Raw genomic sequence first — 19,823 nt, forward strand, 5'->3', positions numbered from 1 at the left:
CTGTCAGTGTGATGTGTGTGTGTGATATTGATCTGTCAGTGTGATGTGTGTGTGTATATTGATCTGTCAGTGTCATGTGTTTGTGAATTGACCTGTCAGTGTGATGTGCGTGTATATTGATCTGTCAGTGTCATGTTTGTGTGTATTGATCTGTCAGTGTGATGTGTGCGTGTATATTGATCTGTCAGTGTGATGTGAGTGTATATTGATCTGTCAGTGCGATGTGTGTGTGTATTGATCTGTCAGTTTGAAGTGTGTGTGTTCAATTTGATCTGTCAGTGTGGTGTGCGTGTGTATATTGATTTGTCAGTGAGATGTGTGTGTGTATTGATCTGTCAGTGTGATGCATGTATATATTGATCTGTCAATGTGATGTGTGTGTGTGTATTGATCTGTCAGTGTGATGTGTGTGTCTGTATATTTAACTGTCATTGTGATGTGTGTGTATATTGATCTGTCAGTCTGATGTGTGTGTATATTGATCTGTCAGTGAGTTGTGTATGTATTGATCTGTCAGTGTGATGTGTGTGTAATGATCTGTCAGTGTGATGTGTGTGTGTATATTGATCTGACAGTGTGATGTGTGTGTGTATTGATCTGTCAGTGTGATATGTGTGTGTATATTGATCTGTCAGTCTGATGTGTGTGTATTGATCTGTCAGTGTGATGTGTGTGTAATGATCTGTCAGTGTGATGTGTGTGTGTATTGATCTGTCAGTGTGATATGTGTGTGTATATTGATCTGTCAGTCTGATGTGTGTGTATTGATCTGTCAGTGTGATGTTTGTGTGTGCGTATTGATCTGTCAGTTTGAAGTGTGTGTGTTCATTTTGATCTGTCAGTGTAATGTGTGTGTTTATTGATCTGTCAGTCTGATGTGTGTGTGCATATTGATCTGTCAGTGTGATGGGTGTGTATATTGATCTGTCAGTGTGATTTGTGTGTGTGTATTGATCTGTCAGTGTGATGTGTGTGTATTGATCTGTCAGTCTGATGTGTGTGTGTGCATATTGATCTGTCAGTGTGATGGGTGTGTATATTGATCAGTCAGTGGGATGTGTGTGTGTATATTGATCTGTCAGTCTGATGTGTGTGTATTGATCTGTCAGTGTAATGTGTGTGTTTATTGATCTGTCAGTCTGATGTGTGTGTGCATATTGATCTGTCAGTGTGATGGGTGTGTATATTGATCAGTCAGTGTGATGTGTGTGTGCATATTGATCTGTCGGTGTGATGTGTGTGTGTATTGATCTGTCAGTGTGATGTGTGTGTATTGATCTGTCAGTCTGATGTGTGTGTGTGCATATTGATCTGTCAGTGTGATGGGTGTGTATATTGATCAGTCAGTGTGATGTGTGTGTGCATATTGATCTGTCAGTGTGATGTGTGTGTGTATTGATCTGTCAGTGTGATGTGTGTGTATTGATCTGTCAGTGTGAAGAGTGTGTGTATATATTGATCAGTCAGTTTGATGTGTGTGTGTATATGGCCTGTGAGAGTGTATTGGTCTGTCAGTGTGTATTGGCCTCTGAGGTTGGATTGATCCGTGAGTATGTATTGGTCTGTGAGTGTGAATTGGGCCTGTGAGTGTGTATTGGTCTCTGAGTGTTTATTGGTCCGTGAGGGTTTATTGGTTTGTGCGTGTGTATTGGTCCATGAGTGTGTATTGGTCTGTCAGTGTGTATTGATCTGTCAGTGTGTATTGGTATGTTTGTGTATTGGTCTGTGAGTGTGTACTGGTCTATGTGTGTGTATTGGTCTATGTGTGTATTGGTCTGTGAGAGTGTATTGTTCTGTGAGTGTGTCTTGGTCTGTGTGTGTGTATTGGCCTGGGAGTGTGTCTTGGTCTGTGTGTGTGTATTGGTCTGTGTGTGTGTATTGGTCTGTGTGTGTATATTGGTCTGTGGGTGTGTCTTGGTCTGTGAGTGTGTACTGGTCTATGTGTGTGTATTGGTCTGTGTGTGTATATTGGTCTGTGAGAGTGTATTGTTCTGTGAGTGTGTCTTGGTCTGTGTGTGTGTATTGGCCTGGGAGTGTGTCTTGGTCTGTGTGTGTGTATTGGTCTGTGTGTGTATATTGGTCTGTCAGTGTGTATTGGTCTGTGAGTGTGTATTGGCCTGGGAGTGTGTCTTGGTCTGTGTGTGTGTATTGGTCTGTGTGTGTATATTGGTCTGTGTGTGTGTATTGGTCTGTGAGAGTGTATTGGTCTGTGAGAGTGTATTGGTCTGTGAGTGTGTATTGGTCTGTGAGAGTGTATTGGTCTGTCAGTGTGTGTATTGGTCTGTCAGTGTGTATTGGTCTGTCAGTGTGTATTGGTATGTTTGTGTATTGGTCTGTGAGTGTGTACTGGTCTATGTGTGTGTATTGGTCTATGTGTGTATTGGTCTGTGAGAGTGTATTGTTCTGTGAGTGTGTCTTGGTCTGTGTGTGTGTATTGGTCTGTGTGTGTATATTGGTCTGTGAGTGTGTATTGGTCTGTGTGTGTGTATTGGTCTGTGAGAGTGTATTGGTCTGTCAGTGTGTGTATTGGTCTGTGAGAGTGTATTGGTCTGTGAGAGTGTATTGGTCTGTGAGTGTGTATTGGTCTGTGAGAGTGTATTGGTCTGTCAGTGTGTGTATTGGTCTGTGAGAGTGTATTGGTCTGTCAGTGTGTGAATTGGTCTGTGAGAGTGTATTGGTCTGTGAGAGTGTATTGGTCTGTGAGAGTGTATTGGTCTGTGAGTGTGTATTGGTCTGTGAGAGTGTATTGGTCTGTCAGTGTGTGTATTGTTCTGTGAGAGTGTATTGGTCTGTGTGTTGGTATTGGTCTGTGAGAGTGTATTGGTCTGTCAGTGTGTGAATTGGTCTGTGAGAGTGTATTGGTCAGTGAGTGTGTACTGGTCTGTGTGTGTATTGGTCTGTGAGTGTGTACTGGTCTGTGAGAGTGTATTGGTCTGTCAGTGTGTGTATTGGTCTGTGAGAGTGTATTGGTCTGTGTGTGTATTGTTCTGTGAGAGTGTATTGGTCTGTGTGTTGGTATTGGTCTGTGAGAGTGTATTGGTCTGTCAGTGTGTGAATTGGTCTGTGAGAGTGTATTGGTCAGTGACTGTGTACTGGTCTGTGTGTGTATTGGTCTGTGAGTGTTTACTGGTCTGTGTGTGTATTGGTCTGTCAGTGTGTATTGGTCTGTGAGTGTGTATTGGCCTGTGAGTATACATTGGTCTGTGTGTGTATATTGGTCCGTGTGTGTGTATTGGTCTGTGAGAGTGTATTGGTCTGTCAGTATGTGTATTGGTCTGTCTGTGTGTATTGGCCTGTGAGTGTGTATTGGTCTTTTACTTTGTCTGTTAGTTCCAGTCTTGTCCATAACAGTCAAAAACAGCTCAGAAATCTGCAGCTGGTATCTCTCCTGGTTCTTTAGGTTTATTGCATTTCAATTTCCATTTCAGTGTAAAGTCCCAAAGGATTAAAAAATATGGTATTTTCCAACAGTGCTTGACAGATCTGTGGGCCAGCTCTCCAAACCTTGTCCCAATCCTTCACGGATTCGCACACACAAATATGCGGGGTAAAAGGACAGCACTTGGTTATTTCTCAAGCCGAGGTTAATGCTGGTGTAGCCCTTTTTATCACTCTCTGTCACAGTTTGGTGAAACTGGGTGATTTCTGGGTCAATTCAGAGGACAGGTGAAAGTTAACCACCTTCCTCTGGGTGTGAAGTCACGTGTAAACCAGGTTGATTAAGGAATTCTTTCCCAGAAGGATGTCAGCGAATACGTTGGAAGTTTACAAAAATCCAGTTGTTCAATGCTCAAATTGCAGAGGTAAGCTCATTGATTCAACTTTTATTTAATTCACTAAGTTCCCAGGTGCCGTGATGAGATGTGAGGTCATGTCTCTGGGTGAACAGTTCAGTTCCAGAACCACTCCAAAATAATTCACACATGCAAGTTTAGCATTGCATATTCTCAAAAGGAAACGGTAGACATTGCACTGATTGGACTCATGGTCCGTTTAGTCAGCACCAGTCAAAAACAAACATCCATCTTTTCTCATCCCACTTCCCAGTCCTTTATGACTTGGTATCACAAGTGCACATCTGAATACTTCTTCAATGCTATGAGAGTTTCTGCCTCTGATGGCAATGAGTTTGAGATTCCCATCACCCTCTGGGTATAAAAGTTTTCCCTCACATCTCCTCAAAACCTTCTGCCCCCCCCCCCCCGACCTTAACTCTATGCCACCAGTCATTAATCCCTCCATCAAGTGGACATGTTTCTTCCTGTCTACCCTATCCACACCCCTCATCATTTTATAATTCTCAATCATCACCACTCTCAACCTCTGCTGTTGCAGGGAAATAACCCCAGTCTGTCCAATCTCTCTCCATCCCTGAAACTCTCCAGCCCAGGCAACATCCTGGTGAATTTCTCAGTGTGTCCAAGTTTGGTTTTGCTTGTGTTGCCATCTGTGTGTGTGTGTTGGATTGTCAATGTCGATTGCTTTGCCAATTCCTGGGGTTTCTCAAGCTATCTTTGAGGTTTCCCGAAGAAATGTTAACTGAAACACCAATTTGTTATCCAGCAGCTATCTATATCTTTAATTTTGTTCTGAATAATAGCCCTTTTGAATTTCACAAATTTTGACCACAGCAGCAGAAATGTTATGTTAACACAAAGTTAATGAGGCATCAGCTTGGCAGCACTTTCAGAGAGTGGTGACACAACGCTTTACAATCCAACCTCAAGGTAGCAGCAGGAAGATACAGCGTTTCCTGCTGTTTCACGCCTCCAGGACCCTGAAACAACTTGGCAATGATGTCATGGAGCCGAACATCACTGAGTATAAATAGTACAGTATGATTGGAGATAGACCATTCCACTCTAGACCAGACGGCAACGTGGACATGAACATGTGGAGGACATAGATCAGCCCTTGTCTAATGTAACCATAAGATCAGAGCCGGGTACGTCATCAGTTACCTTGTACAGCGTTATTTTAGTATTAATGTATAATAAATATTGTTACTCTGAAATCAAAGTCTGAAGCCTATTCTTGACTCTGCCTTCTCCTTGCCACCTAATGTGTGAACGAAATTAGATCAGCGTTAGATTCATGAGGTAAAAACAATGACTGCAGATGCTGGAAACCAGATTCTGGATTAGTGGTGCTGGAAGAGCACAGCAGTTCAGGCAGCATCCAAGTAGCTTCGAAATCGACATTTCGGGCAAAAGCCCTTCATCAGAAATAGGCTTTATTCCTGATGAAGGGCTTTTGCCCGAAACGTCGATTTCGAAGCTACTTGGATGCTGCCTGAACTGCTGTGCTCTTCCAGCACCACTAATCCAGAATTAGATTGATGTGTTTACCCAAGAAACATTAGAAATTCTAATCTAGTTATCAACAGGATTATTATTCATTAGTTTGGTGTTGAAATATCTGGATGACTTATTTTAAAGTTTGATCTTGTTTGTTCAGGTACCATAGACTGTGGTATTCTGTGTTGGATAGTTTCCTGCCGGTAACCCACCATTCTCAATGATGGGCCAGTTTCCTGTTCAATGGTGGACGATTTCTCACTGTGGAGCCATTCCTCTTATATAACGTTGCATGATAACAATAGATATAATTAACAATAACTAATCAGGCAGAAGAACTGTAGAGAATACATCTGCTCTGTTTGTGTGTACCTCAGCTGTCTCCACCCTCATGCTGATTTCAGCTAATTCATATCAAACAGAGTCAGATGGGTCAGTCCCTTCACTGGGCTGTTAGCCAAACCTTCAAACAACCACAACCTGCATTGATATAGTACCTTGAAACAGCTCAAGGCAGCTCTGATTCTTTTGTAGAATTGGTGAGTTGGAATCCATGAGAATATGTCAACAGATAAATGACTAAAAGCTTAAAACCACTCACTGTGAGTGTCACCAGTACGGTAACACTGACGCATGTAAAACGGGTGTATGTAACATGTAACTGACACATAACACGATCGTGTGTAAAACTTGCGTGTAATGCTAACATGTGTAACACTAATATGGACACCTGGAACATATGACACTGGTATGTGTAACACTGTTATTTGTGACACTGACACACAAAAACAAGTGCAACATTGATAAATGAAACCAACACATTTGTCACTAACCTGTAACACTGCACGTGCAACATGTGCCAGGATGGTTTTTGGATGGCACAGTGTGTTATATAGGTGGGGAATGTTGTGGGAGCAGAATGTGGTATTTCGGTATTCGGTGTGGTATTTGGGTGGTGGGTATTGTAGGTGTGGGGTATGGTATTTGGCTGGTGGGTGTTGTGGGTGTGGGATGTGGTATTTGGGTGGTGGGTATTGTAGGTGTGGGGTATGGTATTTGGGTGGTGGGTGTTGTGGGTGTGGGGTGTGGTATTTGGGTGGTGGGTTTTGGGGGTGTGGAGTGAGGTATTTGGGGGGTGGGTGTTTTAGATGTGGGGTGTTTTTTGGGTGTGGTTGTGGTGAGGTATTTGGGTGGTGGGTGTGGTATTTGGGTGGTGGGTGTTGTGGGTGTTGGTGTGGTATTTGGGTGGTGGGTGTTGTAGGTGCGGGTGTGGTATTTGGGTGGTGGGTGTTGTGGGCATGGGTGTGGTATTTGAGTGGTGGGTGTTGTGGGTGTTGGTGTGGTATTTGGGTGGTGGGTGTTGTGGATGTGGGGTGTGGTATTTGAGTGGTGGGTGTTGTAGGTGCGGGTGTGGCATTTGGGTGGTGGGTGTTGTGGGTGTGGGGTGTGGTATTTGGGTGGTGGGTGTTGTGGGTGTGGGGTGTGGTATTTGGGTGGTGGGTGTTGTGGGTGTGGGGTGTGCTATTTGGGTGGTGGGTGTGGTATTTGGGTGGTGGGTGTTGTGGGTGTGGGTGAGGTATTTGGGTGGTGGGTGTTGTGGGTGTGGGTGTGTTTTTTGGGTGGTGGGTGTGGTATTTGGGTGGTGGGTGTTGTGGGTGTGGGGTGTGCTATTTGGGTGGTGGGTGTTGTGGGTGTGGGGTGTAGTATTTGGGTGGTGGGCGTTGTGGGTGTGGGATGTAGTATTTGGGTGGTTCGTATTGTGGATGTGAGTGACGTATTTGAGTGGTGGGTTTTGTGGGTGTGGGGTGTGGTATGTGGGTCATGGGTATTGTGGGTGTGGGGTGTGGTATTTGGGTGGTGGGTGTTGTGGGTTTGAGTGAGGTATTTGGGTGGTGTGTGTTGTGGGTGGTGGCCGTTATGGTTGTGTGGTGAGGTATATGGGTGGTGGGTGTGGTATTTGGGTGGTGGGTGTTGTGGTTGTGGGGTGTGGTATTTGGGTGTGGGTGAGGTATTTGAGTGGTGGGTGTTGTGGGTGTGGGTGTGGTATTTGAGTGGTGGGTGTTGTGGGTGTGGGGTGTATTATTTGGGTGGTGGGTGTTGTGGGTGTTGGTGTGGTATTTGGGTGGTGGGTGTGGTATTTGGGTAGTGGGTGTTGTGGGTGTGGGGTGAGGTTATTGGGTGGTGGGTGTTGTGGGTGTGGGTGTGATTTTTGGTTGGTGGGTGTTGTGGGTGTGGGTGTGGTATTTGTGTGGTGGGTGTGGTATTTGGGTGGTGGGTGTTGTGGGTGTGGGGTGAGGTATTTGGGTGGTGGGTGTTGTGGGTGTGGGGTGTGATATTTGGCTGGTGGGTGTGGTATTTGGGTAGTGGGTGTTGTGGTTGTGGGGTGTGGTATTTGCGTGGTGGGTGTGGGGTGAGGTATTTGGGTGGTGGGTGTGGCATTTGGGTGGTGGGTGTTGTGGGAGAGGGGTGAGGTATTTGAGTGGTGGGTGTTGTGGGTGTTGGTCTGGTATTTGAGTGGTGGGCATTGTGGGTGTGGGGTGAGGTATTTGGGTGGTTCATATTGTGGATGTGAGTGAGGTATTTGAGTGGTGGGTGTTGTGGGTGTGGGTGTGGTATTTGGGTGCTGGGTGTGGTATTTGGGTGGTGGGTGTTGTGGATGTGGGGTGTGGTATTTGGGTGGTGGGTGTGGTCTGTGGGTGGTGGGTGTTGTGGGGTTGTGGTGTGGTATTTGGGTGGTGGGTGTGGGTGTGGTATTTGGGTGGTGGGTGTTGTGGGTGTGGGGTGAGATATTTGGGTGGTGGGTGTGGCATTTGGGGGTGGGTGTTGTGGATGTGTGGTGAGGTATTTGGGTGTGGGGTGAGGTATTTGGGTGGTGGGTTTTGTGGATGTGGAGTGAGGTATTTGAGTAGTGGGTGTTGCGGGTGTGGGGTGTGGTATGTGTGTGGTGGGTGTTGTGGGTGTGGGGTGTGGTATTTGTATGGTGGATGTTGTGGGTGTGGGGTGAGGTATTTGAGTGGTGGGTGAGGTATTTGGGTGGTGGGTTTTGTGGATGTGGGGTGTGGCAATTGGGTGGTGGGTGTTGTGGGTGTGGGGTGTGTTATTTGGGTGGTGGGTGTGGTCTGTGGGTGGTGGGTGTTGTGGGTGTGGGGTGAGGTATTTGGGTGGTGGGTGTGGTATTTGGGTGGTGGGTGTGGTATTTGGGTGGTGGGTGTTGTGGGAGAGGGGTGAGGTATTTGAGTGGTGGGTGTTGTGGGTGTTGGTATGGTATTTGAGTGGTGGGCATTGTGGGTGTGGGTTGTGGTATTTGGGTGGTTCGTATTGTGGATGTGAGTGAGGTATTTGAGTGGTGGGTGTTGTGGGTGTGGGTGTGGTATTTGGGTGCTGGGTGTGGTATTTGGGTGGTGGGTGTGGGGTGTGGTGTGGTATTTGGGTGGTGGGTGTGGGTGTGGTATTTGGGTGGTGGGTGTGGTATTTGGGTGGTGGGTGTTGTGGGTGTGGGGTGTGGTATTTGAGTGGTGGGTGTTGTGCGTGTTGGTGTGGTATTTGGGTGGTGGGTGTTGTGGGTGTGGGGTGTGATATTTGGCTGGTGGGTGTGGTATTTGGGTAGTGGGTGTTGTGGTTGTGGGGTGTGGTATTTGCGTGGTGGGTGTGGGGTGAGGTATTTGGGTGGTGGGTGTGGCATTTGGGTGGTGGGTGTTGTGGGAGAGGGGTGAGGTATTTGAGTGGTGGGTGTTGTGGGTGTTGGTCTGGTATTTGAGTGGTGGGCATTGTGGGTGTGGGGTGAGGTATTTGGGTGGTTCATATTGTGGATGTGAGTGAGGTATTTGAGTGGTGGGTGTTGTGGGTGTGGGTGTGGTATTTGGGTGCTGGGTGTGGTATTTGGGTGGTGGGTGTTGTGGATGTGGGGTGTGGTATTTGGGTGGTAGGTGTGGTATTTGGGTGGTGGGTGTTGTGGGGTTGTGGTGTGGTATTTGGGTGGTGGGTGTGGGTGTGGTATTTGGGTGGTGGGTGTTGTGGGTATGGGGTGAGATATTTGGGTGGTGGGTGTGGCATTTGGGGGTGGGTGTTGTGGATGTGTGGTGAGGTATTTGGGTGTGGGGTGAGGTATTTGGGTGGTGGGTTTTGTGGATGTGGAGTGAGGTATTTGAGTAGTGGGTGTTGCGGGTGTGGGGTGTGGTATGTGTGTGGTGGGTGTTGTGGGTGTGGGGTGTGGTATTGTATGGTGGGTGTTGTGGGTGTGGGGTGAGGTATTTGAGTGGTGGGTGAGGTATTTGGGTGGTGGGTTTTGTGGATGTGGGGTGTGGCAATTGGGTGGTGGGTGTTGTGGGTGTGGGGTGTGTTATTTGGGTGATGGGTGTGGTCTGTGGGTGGTGGGTGTTGTGGGTGTGGGGTGAGGTATTTGGGTGGTGGGTGTGGTATTTGGGTGGTGGGTGTGGTATTTGGGTGGTGGGTGTTGTGGGAGAGGGGTGAGGTATTTGAGTGGTGGGTGTTGTGGGTGTTGGTATGGTATTTGAGTGGTGGGCATTGTGGGTGTGGGTTGTGGTATTTGGGTGGTTCGTATTGTGGATGTGAGTGAGGTATTTGAGTGGTGGGTGTTGTGGGTGTGGGTGTGGTATTTGGGTGCTGGGTGTGGTATTTGGGTGGTGGGTGTTGTGTGTGTGGGGTGTGGTATTTGGGTGGTAGGTGTGGTATTTGGGTGGTGGGTGTGGGGTGTGGTGTGGTATTTGGGTGGTGGGTGTGGGTGTGGTATTTGGGTGGTGGGTGTGGTATTTGGGTGGTGGGTGTTGTGGGTGTGGGGTGTGGTATTTGAGTGGTGGGTGTTGTGCGTGTTGGTGTGGTATTTGGGTGGTGGGTGTTGTAGGTGCGGGTGTGGCATTTGGGTGGTGGGTGTTGTAGGTGTGGGGTGTGGTATTTGAGTGGTGGGTGTTGTGGGTGTTGGTGTGGTATTTGGGTGGTGGGTGTTGTAGGTGCGGGTGTGGTATTTGGGTGGGGGGTGTTGTGGGCATGGGTGTGGTATTTGAGTGGTGGGTGTTGTGGGTGTTGGTGTGGTATTTGGGTGGTGGGTGTTGTAGGTGCGGGTGTGGCATTTGGGTGGTGGGTGTTGTGGGTGTGGGGTGTGGTATTTGGGTGGTGGGTGTTGTGGGTGTGGGGTGTGGTATTTGGGTGGTGGGTGTTGTGGGTGTGGGGTGTGGTATTTGGGTGGTGGGTGTTGTGGGTGTGGGGTGTGCTATTTGGGTGGTGGGTGTTGTGGGTGTGGGTGTGGTACTTGGGTGGTGAGTGTGGTATTTGGGTGGTGGGTGTTGTGGGTGTGGGTGAGGTATTTGGGTGGTGGGTGTTGTGGGTGTGGGGTGTGCTATTTGGGTGGTGGGTGTTGTGGGTGGTGGGTGTGCTATTCGGGTGGTGGGTGTTGTGGGTGTGGGGTGTGGTATTTGGGTGGTGGGTGTTGTGGGTGGTGGGTGTGCTATTCGGGTGGTGGGTGTTGTGGGTGGTGGGTGTGCTATTCGGGTGGTGGGTGTTGTGGGTGTGGGGTGTGCTATTTGGGTGGTGGGTGTTGTGGGTGTGGGTGTGGTATTTGGGTGGTGGGTGTTGTGGGTGTGGGTGTGGTATTTGGGTGGTGGGTGTGGTATTTGGGTGGTGGGTGTTGTGGGTGTGGGTGAGGTATTTGGGTGGTGGGTGTTGTGGGTGTGGGTGAGGTATTTGGGTGGTGGGTGTGGTATTTGGGTGGTGGGTGTTGTGGGTGTGGGATGTGCTATTTGGGTGGTGGGTGTTGTGGGTGTGGGTGAGGTATTTGGGTGGTGGGTGTTGTGGGTGTGGGTGTGTTTTTTGGGTGGTGGGCGTTGTGGGTGTGGGATGTAGTATTTGGGTGGTTCGTATTGTGGATGTGAGTGACGTATTTGAGTGGTGGGTTTTGTGGGTGTGGGGTGTGGTATGTGGGTCATGGGTATTGTGGGTGTGGGGTGTGGTATTTGGGTGGTGGGTGTTGTGGGTTTGAGTGAGGTATTTGGGTGGTGTGTGTTGTGGGTGGTGGCCGTTATGGTTGTGTGGTGAGGTATATGGGTGGTGGGTGTGGTATTTGGGTGGTGGGTGTTGTGGTTGTGGGGTGTGGTATTTGGGTGTGGGTGAGGTATTTGAGTGGTGGGTGTTGTGGGTGTGGGTGTGGTATTTGAGTGGTGGGTGTTGTGGGTGTGGGGTGTATTATTTGGGTGGTGGGTGTTGTGGGTGTTGGTGTGATTTTTGGTTGGTGGGTGTTGTGGGTGTGGGTGTGGTATTTGTGTGGTGGGTGTGGTATTTGGGTAGTGGGTGTTGTGGGTGTGGGGTGAGGTTATTGGGTGGTGGGTGTTGTGGGTGTGGGTGTGATTTTTGGTTGGTGGGTGTTGTGGGTGTGGGGTGAGATATTTGGGTGGTGGGTGTGGTATTTGGGTAGTGGGTGTTGTGGGTGTGGGGTGAGGTTATTGGGTGGTGGGTGTTGTGGGTGTGGGTGTGATTTTTGGTTGGTGGGTGTTGTGGGTGTGGGTGTGGTATTTGTGTGGTGGGTGTGGTATTTGGGTAGTGGGTGTTGTGGGTGGTGGGTGTGGTATTTGGGTGGTGGGTGTTGTGGGTGTGGGGTGTGGTATTTGGGTGGTGGGTGTGGGTGTGGTATTTGGGTGGTGGGTGTTGTGGGTGTGGGTGTGGTATTTGGGTGGTGGGTGTTGTGGGTGTGGGTGTGGTATTTGGGTGGTGGGTGTTGTGGGTGTGGGTGTGGTATTTGGGTGGTGGGTTTTGTGGATGTGGGGTGAGGTATTTGAGTAGTGGGTGTTGTGGGAGTGAGGTGTGGTTTGTGGGTGGTGGGTGTTGTGGGTGTGGGGTGTGGTATTTGTATGGTGGGTGTTGAGGCTGTGCGGTGAGGTATTTGGGTGGTGGGTGTTGTGGGTGTGGGTGTGGTATTTGAGTGGTGGGTGAGGTATTTGTGTGGTGGGTTTTGTGGATGTGGGGTGTGGCAATTGGGTGGTGGGTGTTGTGGGTGTGGGGTGAGGTATTTGGGTGGTGGATGTTGTGGGTGTGGGGTGTGATATTTGGCTGGTGGGTGTGGTATTTGGGTAATGGGTGTTGTGGTTGTGGGGTGTGGTATTTGGGTGGTGGGTGTGGTATTTGGGTGGTGGGTGTTGTGGGAGAGGGGTGAGGTATTTGAGTGGTGGGTGTTGTGGGTGTTGGTCTGGTATTTGAGTCGTGGGCATTGTGGGTGTGGGGTGAGGTATTTGGGTGGTTCGTATTGTGGATGTGAGTGAGGTATTTGAGTGGTGGGTGTTGTGGGTGTGGGTGTGGTATTTGGGTGCTGGGTGTGGTATTTGGGTGGTGGGTGTTGTGGATGTGGGGTGTGGTATTTGGGTGGTAGGTGTGGTATTTGGGTGGTGGGTGTTGTGGGGTTGTGGTGTGGCATTTGGGTGGTAGGTGTGGTATTTGGGTGGTGGGTGTTGTGGGTGGTGGGTGTGGTATTTGGGTAGTGGGTGTTGTGGGTGGTGGGTGTGGTATTTGGGTGGTGGGTGTTGTGGGGTTGTGGTGTGGCATTTGGGTGGTAGGTGTGGTATTTGGGTGGTGGGTGTTGTGGGGTTGTGGTGTGGTATTTGGGTGGTGGGTGTGGGTGTGGTATTTGGGTGGTGGGTGTTGTGGGTATGGGGTGAGATATTTGGGTGGTGGGTGTGGCATTTGGGGGTGGGTGTTGTGGATGTGTGGTGAGGTATTTGGGTGTGGGGTGAGGTATTTGGGTGGTGGGTTTTGTGGATGTGGAGTGAGGTATTTGAGTAGTGGGTGTTGCGGGTGTGGGGTGTGGTATGTGTGTGGTGGGTGTTGTGGGTGTGGGGTGTGGTATTGTATGGTGGGTGTTGTGGGTGTGGGGTGAGGTATTTGAGTGGTGGGTGAGGTATTTGGGTGGTGGGTTTTGTGGATGTGGGGTGTGGCAATTGGGTGGTGGGTGTTGTGGGTGTGGGGTGTGTTATTTGGGTGGTGGGTGTGGTCTTTGGGTGGTGGATGTTGTGGGTGTGGGGTGAGGTATTTGGGTGGTGGGTGTGGTATTTGGGTGGTGGGTGTGGTATTTGGGTGGTGGGTGTTGTGGGAGAGGGGTGAGGTATTTGAGTGGTGGGTGTTGTGGGTGTTGGTATGGTATTTGAGTGGTGGGCATTGTGGGTGTGGGTTGTGGTATTTGGGTGGTTCGTATTGTGGATGTGAGTGAGGTATTTGAGTGGTGGGTGTTGTGGGTGTGGGTGTGGTATTTGGGTGCTGGGTGTGGTATTTGGGTGGTGGGTGTTGTGTGTGTGGGGTGTGGTATTTGGGTGGTAGGTGTGGTATTTGGGTGGTGTGTGTTGTGGGGTGTGGTGTGGTATTTGGGTGGTGGGTGTGGGTGTGGTATTTGGGTGGTGGGTGTGGCATTTGGGGGTGGGTGTTGTGGATGTGGGGTGAGGTATTTGGGTGTGGGGTGTGGTATTTGTATGGTGGATGTTGTGGGTGTGGGGTGAGGTATTTGAGTGGTGGGTGTGGTATTTGGGTGGTGGGTGTTGTGGATGTGGGGTGAGGTATTTGGGTGGTGGGTGTGGTATTTGGGTAGTGGGCGTTGTGGCTGTGGGGTGTGGTATTTGGGTGGTGGGTGTGGTATTTGAGTGGTGGGTGTTGTGGGTGTGGGGTGTGGTATTTGGGTGGTGGGTGTTGTGGGTGTGGGGTGTGGTATTTGGGTGGTGGGTGTGGGGTGAGGTATTTGAGTGGTGGGTGTTGTGGGTGTTGTTATGGTATTTGAGTGGTGGGCATTGTGGCTGTGGGGTGTGGTATTTGGGTGGTTCGTATTGTGGATGTGAGTGAGGTATCTGAGTGGGGGGTGTTGTGGGTGTGGGTGTGGTATTTGGGTGGTGGGTGTTGTGGGTGTGGGTGTGGTATTTGGGTGGTGGGTGTTGTGGGTGTGGGTGTGGTATTTGGGTGCTGGATGTGGTATTTGGGTGGTGGGTGTTGAGGATGTGGGGTGTGATACTTGGGCGGTGGGTGTGGTATTTGGGTAGTGGGTGTTGTGGGTGTGGTATTTGGGTGGTTGGTGTGGGGTGAGGTATTTGGGTGGTGGGTGTGGTATTTGGGTGGTGGGTGTTGTGGGTGTGGGGTGTGGTATTTGGGTGGTTCGTATTGTGGATGTGAGTGAGGTATTTGAGTGGTGGGTGTTGTGGGTGTGGGGTGTAGTATTTGGGTGGGTCGTGTTGTGGATGTGAGTGAGGTATTTGAGTGGTGGGTGTTGTGGGTTTGTGGTGTGGTATTTGGGTAGTGGTTGTGGGTGTGGTATTTGCGTGGTGGGTGTTGTGGGTGTGGGGTGTGGTATTTGGGTGATGGGTGTTGTGGGTGTGAGGTGTGGTATTTGGGTGGTGGGTGTTGTGGGTGATGGGTGGTGGGTTTGGGGTGTGGAGTGTTGTGGGTGGTGGGTGTGGGGTATGGGGAGTGTGGGTGGTGTGTGGTGGGTGTGGGGATTGGGGGGTGTGGGTGGTGGGTGTGGGGTGTTGTGGGTGTGGGGGTGGTGGGGGTGGGGTGTGGTATTTGGGTGCTGGGTTTTGTGGGTGTGGGGTGAGGTATTTGGGTGGTGGCCGTTGTGGGTGTGGGTGTGATTTTTGGTTGGTGGGTGTTGTGGGTGTGGGTGTGGTATTTGTGTGGTGGGTGTGGTATTTGGGTGGTGGGTGTTGTGGGTGGTGGGTGTGGTATTTGGGTGGTGGGTGTTGTGGGTGTGGGGTGTGGTATTTGGGTGGTGGGTGTGGGTGTGGTATTTGGGTGGTGGGTGTTGTGGGTGTGGGGTGAGATATTTGGGTGGTGGGTGTGGTATTTGGGGGGTGGGTGTTGTGGGTGTGGGGTGAGGTATTTGGGTGGTGGGTTTTGTGGATGTGGGGTGAGGTATTTGAGTAGTGGGTGTTGTGGCTGTACGGTGAGGTATTTGGGTGGTAGGTGTTGTGGGTATGGGTGTGGTATTTGAGTGGTGGGTGAGGTATTTGTGTGGTGGGTTTTGTGGATGTGGGGTGTGGCGGGTGTGGGGTGAGGTATTTGGGTGGTGGATGTTGTGGGTGTGGGGTGTGATATTTGGCTGGTGGATGTGGTATTTGGGTAGTGGGTGTTGTGGTTGTGGGGTGTGGTATTTGCGTGGTGGGTGTGGGGTGAGGTATTTGGGTGGTGGGTGTGGCATTTGGGTGGTGGGTGTTGTGGGAGAGGGGTGAGGTATTTGAGTGGTGGGTGTTGTGGGTGTGGGGTGAGGTATTTGGGTGGTAGGTGTGGTATTTGGGTGGTGGGTGTTGTGGGGTTGTGGGGTGGTATTTGGGTGGTGGGTGTGGGTGTGGTATTTGGGTGGTGGGTGTTGTGGGTGTGGGGTGAGATATTTGGGTGGTGGGTGTGGCATTTGGGGGTGGGTGTTGTGGATGTCGGGTGAGGTATTTGGGTGTGGGGTGAGGTATTTGGGTGGTGGGTTTTGTGGATGTGGGGTGAGGTATTTGAGTAGTGGGTGTTGCGGGTGTGGGGTGTGGTGTGTGTGTGGTGGGTGTGGGGTGTGGTATTTGTATGGTGGGTGTTGTGGGTGTGGGGTGAGGTATTTGGGTGGTGGGTTTTGTGGATGTGGGGTGAGGTATTTGAGTAGTGGGTGTTGCGGGTGTGGGGTGTGGTGTGTGTGTGGTGGGTGTTGTGGGTGTGGGGTGAGGTATTTGGGTGGTGGGTTTTGTGGATGTGGGGTGTGGCAATTGGGTGGTGGGTGTTGTGGGTGTGGGGTGTGTTAATTGGGTGGTGGGTGTGGTCTTTGGGTGGTGGGTGTTGTGGGTGTGGGGTGAGGTATTTGGGTGGTGGGTGTGGTATTTGGGTGGTGGGTGTTGTGGGAGAGGGGTGAGGTATTTGAGTGGTGGGTGTTGTGGGTGTTGGTATGGTATTTGGGTGGTTCGTATTGTGGATGTGAGTGAGGTATTTGAGTGGTGGGTGTTGTGGGTGTGGGTGTGGTATTTGGGTGCTGGGTGTGGTATTTGGGTGGTGGGTGTTGTGTGTGTGGGGTGTGGTATTTGGGTGGTAGGTGTGGTATTTGGGTGGTGGGTGTGGGTGTGGTATTTGGGTGGTGGGTGTGGCATTTGGGGGTGGGTGTTGTGGATGTGGGGTGAGGTATTTGGGTGTGGGGTGTGGTATTTGTATGGTGGATGTTGTGGGTGTGGGGTGAGGTATTTGAGTGGTGGGTGTGGTATTTGGGTGGTGGGTGTTGTGGATGTGGGGTGAGGTATTAGGGTGGTGGGTGTTGTGGGTGTGGGGTGTGATATTTGGGTGGTGGGTGTGGTATTTGAGTGGTGGGTGTTGTGGGTGTGGGGTGTGGTATTTGGGTGGTGGGTGTTGTGGGTGTGGGGTGTGGTATTTGGGTGGTGGGTGTGGTATTTGAGTGGTGGGTGTTGTGGGTGTGGGGTGAGGTATTTGGGTGGTGGGTGTGGTATTTGGGTGGTGGGTTTTGTGGGTTTGTGGTGTGGTATTTGGGTGGTGGTTGTGGGTGTGGTATTTGCGTGGTGGGTGTTGTGGGTGTGGGGTGTGGTATTTGGGTGATGGGTGTTGTGGGTGTGGGGTGAGGTATTTGGGTGGAGGGTGTGGTATTTGGGTGGTGGGTGTTGTGGGTGTGAGGTGTGGAATTTGGGTGGTTCGTATTATGGATGTGAGTGAGGTATTTGAGTGGGGGGTGTTGTGGGTGGTGGGTGTGGGGTGTTGTGGGTGGTGGGTGTGGGGTGTGGGGTGTTGTGGGTGGTGGGTGTGGGGTGTGGAGTGTTGTGGGTGGTGTGTGGTGGGTGTGGGGTGTGGAGTGTTGTGGGTGGTGGGTTTGGGGTGTGGAGTGTTGTGGGTGGTGGGTGTGGGGTATGGGGGGTGTGGGTGGTGGGTGTGGGGTGTTGTGGGTGTGTGGTGTGTGGGTGTGGTGTATTGTGGGTGGTGGGTGGTGGGTTTGGGGTGTGGAGTGTTGTGTGTGGTGGGTGTGGGGTATGGGGGGTGTGGGTGGTGGGTGTGGGGTGTTGTGGGTGGTGGGTGTGGGTGGTGTGTGGTGGGTGTGGGGTATGGGGGGTGTGGGTGGTGTGTGGTGGGTGTGGGGATTGGGGGGTGTGTGGTGTGTGGGTGTGGGTGTGGGGTGTTGTGGGTGGTGGGTGGTGGGTGTGGGGTATGGGGGGTGTGGGTGGTGTGTGGTGGGTGTGGGGATTGGGGGGTGTGTGGTGTGTGGGTGTGGGTGTGGGGTGTTGTGGGTGGTGGGTGGTGGGTGTGGGGTATGGGGGGTGTGGGTGGTGGGTGTGGAGTGTTGTGGGTGGTGTGTGGGTGTGTGGGGTGTGGGTGTGGGTGTGGGGTATGGGGGGTGTGGGTGGTGGGTGTGGAGTGTTGTGGGTGGTGTGTGGGGTGTGGGTGTGGGGTGTTGTGGGTGGTGGGTGGTGGGTGTGGAGTATGGGGGGTGTGGGTGGTGGGTGTGGAGTGTTGTGGGTGGTGTGTGGGGTGTGGGTGTGGGTGTGGGTGTGGGGTGTTGTGGGTGGTGGGTGTGGGGTATGGGGGGTGTGGGTGGTGGGTGTGGAGTGTTGTGGGGTGTGGGTGTGGGTGTGGGGATTGGGGGGTGTGTAGTGTGTGGGTGTGGGTGTGGGGTGTTGTGGGTGGTGGGTGGTGGGTGTGGGGTATGGGGGGTGTGGGTGGTGGGTGTGGAGTGTTGTGGGTGGTGGGTGGTGGGTGTGGGGTATGGGGGGTGTGGGTGGTGGGTGTGGAGTGTTGTGGGGTGTGGGTGTGGGTGTGGGGATTGGGGGGTGTGTGGTGTGTGGGTGTGGGTGTGGGGTGTTGTGGGTGGTGGGTGGTGGGTGTGGGGTATGGGGGGTGTGGGTGGTGTGTGGTGGGTGTGGGGATTGGGGGGTGTGTGGGGTGTGGGTGTGGGTGTGGGTGTGGGGTGTTGTGGGTGGTGGGTGGTGGGTGTGGGGTATGGGGGGTGTGGGTGGTGGGTGTGGAGTGTTGTGGGTGGTGGGTGGTGGGTGTGGGGTATGGGGGGTGTGGGTGGTTGGTGTGGAGTGTTGTGGGGTGTGGGTGTGGGTGTGGGGATTGGGGGGTGTGTGGTGTGTGGGTGTGGGGTGTTGTGGGTGGTGGGTGGTGGGTGTGGGGTATGGGGGGTGTGGGTGGTGTGTGGTGGGTGTGGGGATTGGGGGGTGTGTGGGGTGTGGGTGTGGGTGTGGGGTGTTGTGGGTGGTGGGTGGTGGGTGTGGGGTATGGGGGGTGTGGGTGGTGGGTGTGGAGTGTTGTGGGTGGTGGGTGTGGGGTATGGGGGGTGTGGGTGGTGGGTGTGGAGTGTTGTGGGGTGTGGGTGTGGGGATTGGGGGGTGTGTGGGGTGTGGGTGTGGGTGTGGGGTGTTGTGGGTGGTGGGTGGTGGGTGTGGAGTATGGGGGGTGTGGGTGGTGGGTGTGGAGTGTTGTGGGTGGTGTGTGGGGTGTGGGTGTGGGTGTGGGTGTGGGGTGTTGTGGGTGGTGGGTGTGGGGTATGGGGGGTGTGGGTGGTGGGTGTGGAGTGTTGTGGGTGGTGTGGGTGTGGGTGTGGGGTGTTGTGGGTGGTGGGTGGTGGGTGTGGAGTGTTGTGGGTGGTGTGTGGGGTGTGGGTGTGGGTGTGGGGTGTTGTGGGTGGTGGGTGGTGGGTGTGGAGTGTTGTGGGTGGTGTGGGGTGTGGGGTGTGTGGTGTGGGGTGTTGTGGGTGGTGGGTGGTGGGTGTGGAGTGTTGTGGGTGGTGTGGGGTGTGGGGTGTGTGGTGTGGGGTGTTGTGGGTGGTGTGGGGTGTGGGGTGTGTGGTGTGGAGTGTTGTGGGTGGTGTGTGGGGTGTGGGTGTGTGGTGTGGGGTGTTGTGGGTGGTGGGTGGTGGGTGTGGAGTGTTGTGGGTGGTGTGGGGTGTGGGGTGTGTGGTGTGGGGTGTTGTGGGTGGTGGGTGGTGGGTGTGGAGTGTTGTGGGTGGTGTGGGGTGTGGGGTGTGTGGTGTGGGGTGTTGTGGGTGGTGGGTGGTGGGTGTGGAGTGTTGTGGGTGGTGTGGGGTGTGGGGTGTGTGGTGTGGGGTGTTGTGGGTGGTGTGGGGTGTGGGGTGTGTGGTGTGGGGTGTTGTGGGTGGTGGGTGTGGAGTGTTGTGGGTGGTGTGGGGTGTGGGGTGTGTGGTGTGGGGTGTTGTGGGTGGTGTGGGGTGTGGGGTGTTGTGGGTGGTGGGTGGTGGGTGTGGGGTGTTGTGGGTGGTGTGGGGTGTGGGGTGTTGTGGGTGGTGGGTGGTGGGTGTGGAGTGTTGTGGGTGGTGTGGGGTGTGGGGTGTTGTGGGTGGTGTGTGGTGGGTGTGGGGTGTTGTGGGTGGTGGGTGGTGGGTGTGGGGTATGGGGGGTGTGTGGTGGGTGTGGGGATTGGGGGGTGTGGGTGGTGTGTGGTGGGTGTGGGGTATGGGGGGTGTGTGGTGGGTGTGGGGATTGGGGGGTGTGGGTGGTGGGTGGTGGGTGTGGGGTATGGGGGGTGTGGGTGGTGTGTGGGTGTGGGGTGTTGTGGGTGGTGTGT

The sequence above is a fragment of the Chiloscyllium punctatum genome, chromosome 49, assembly GCF_047496795.1.
Source record: "Chiloscyllium punctatum isolate Juve2018m chromosome 49, sChiPun1.3, whole genome shotgun sequence".
NCBI classification, from domain to species: Eukaryota; Metazoa; Chordata; class Chondrichthyes; order Orectolobiformes; family Hemiscylliidae; genus Chiloscyllium; species Chiloscyllium punctatum.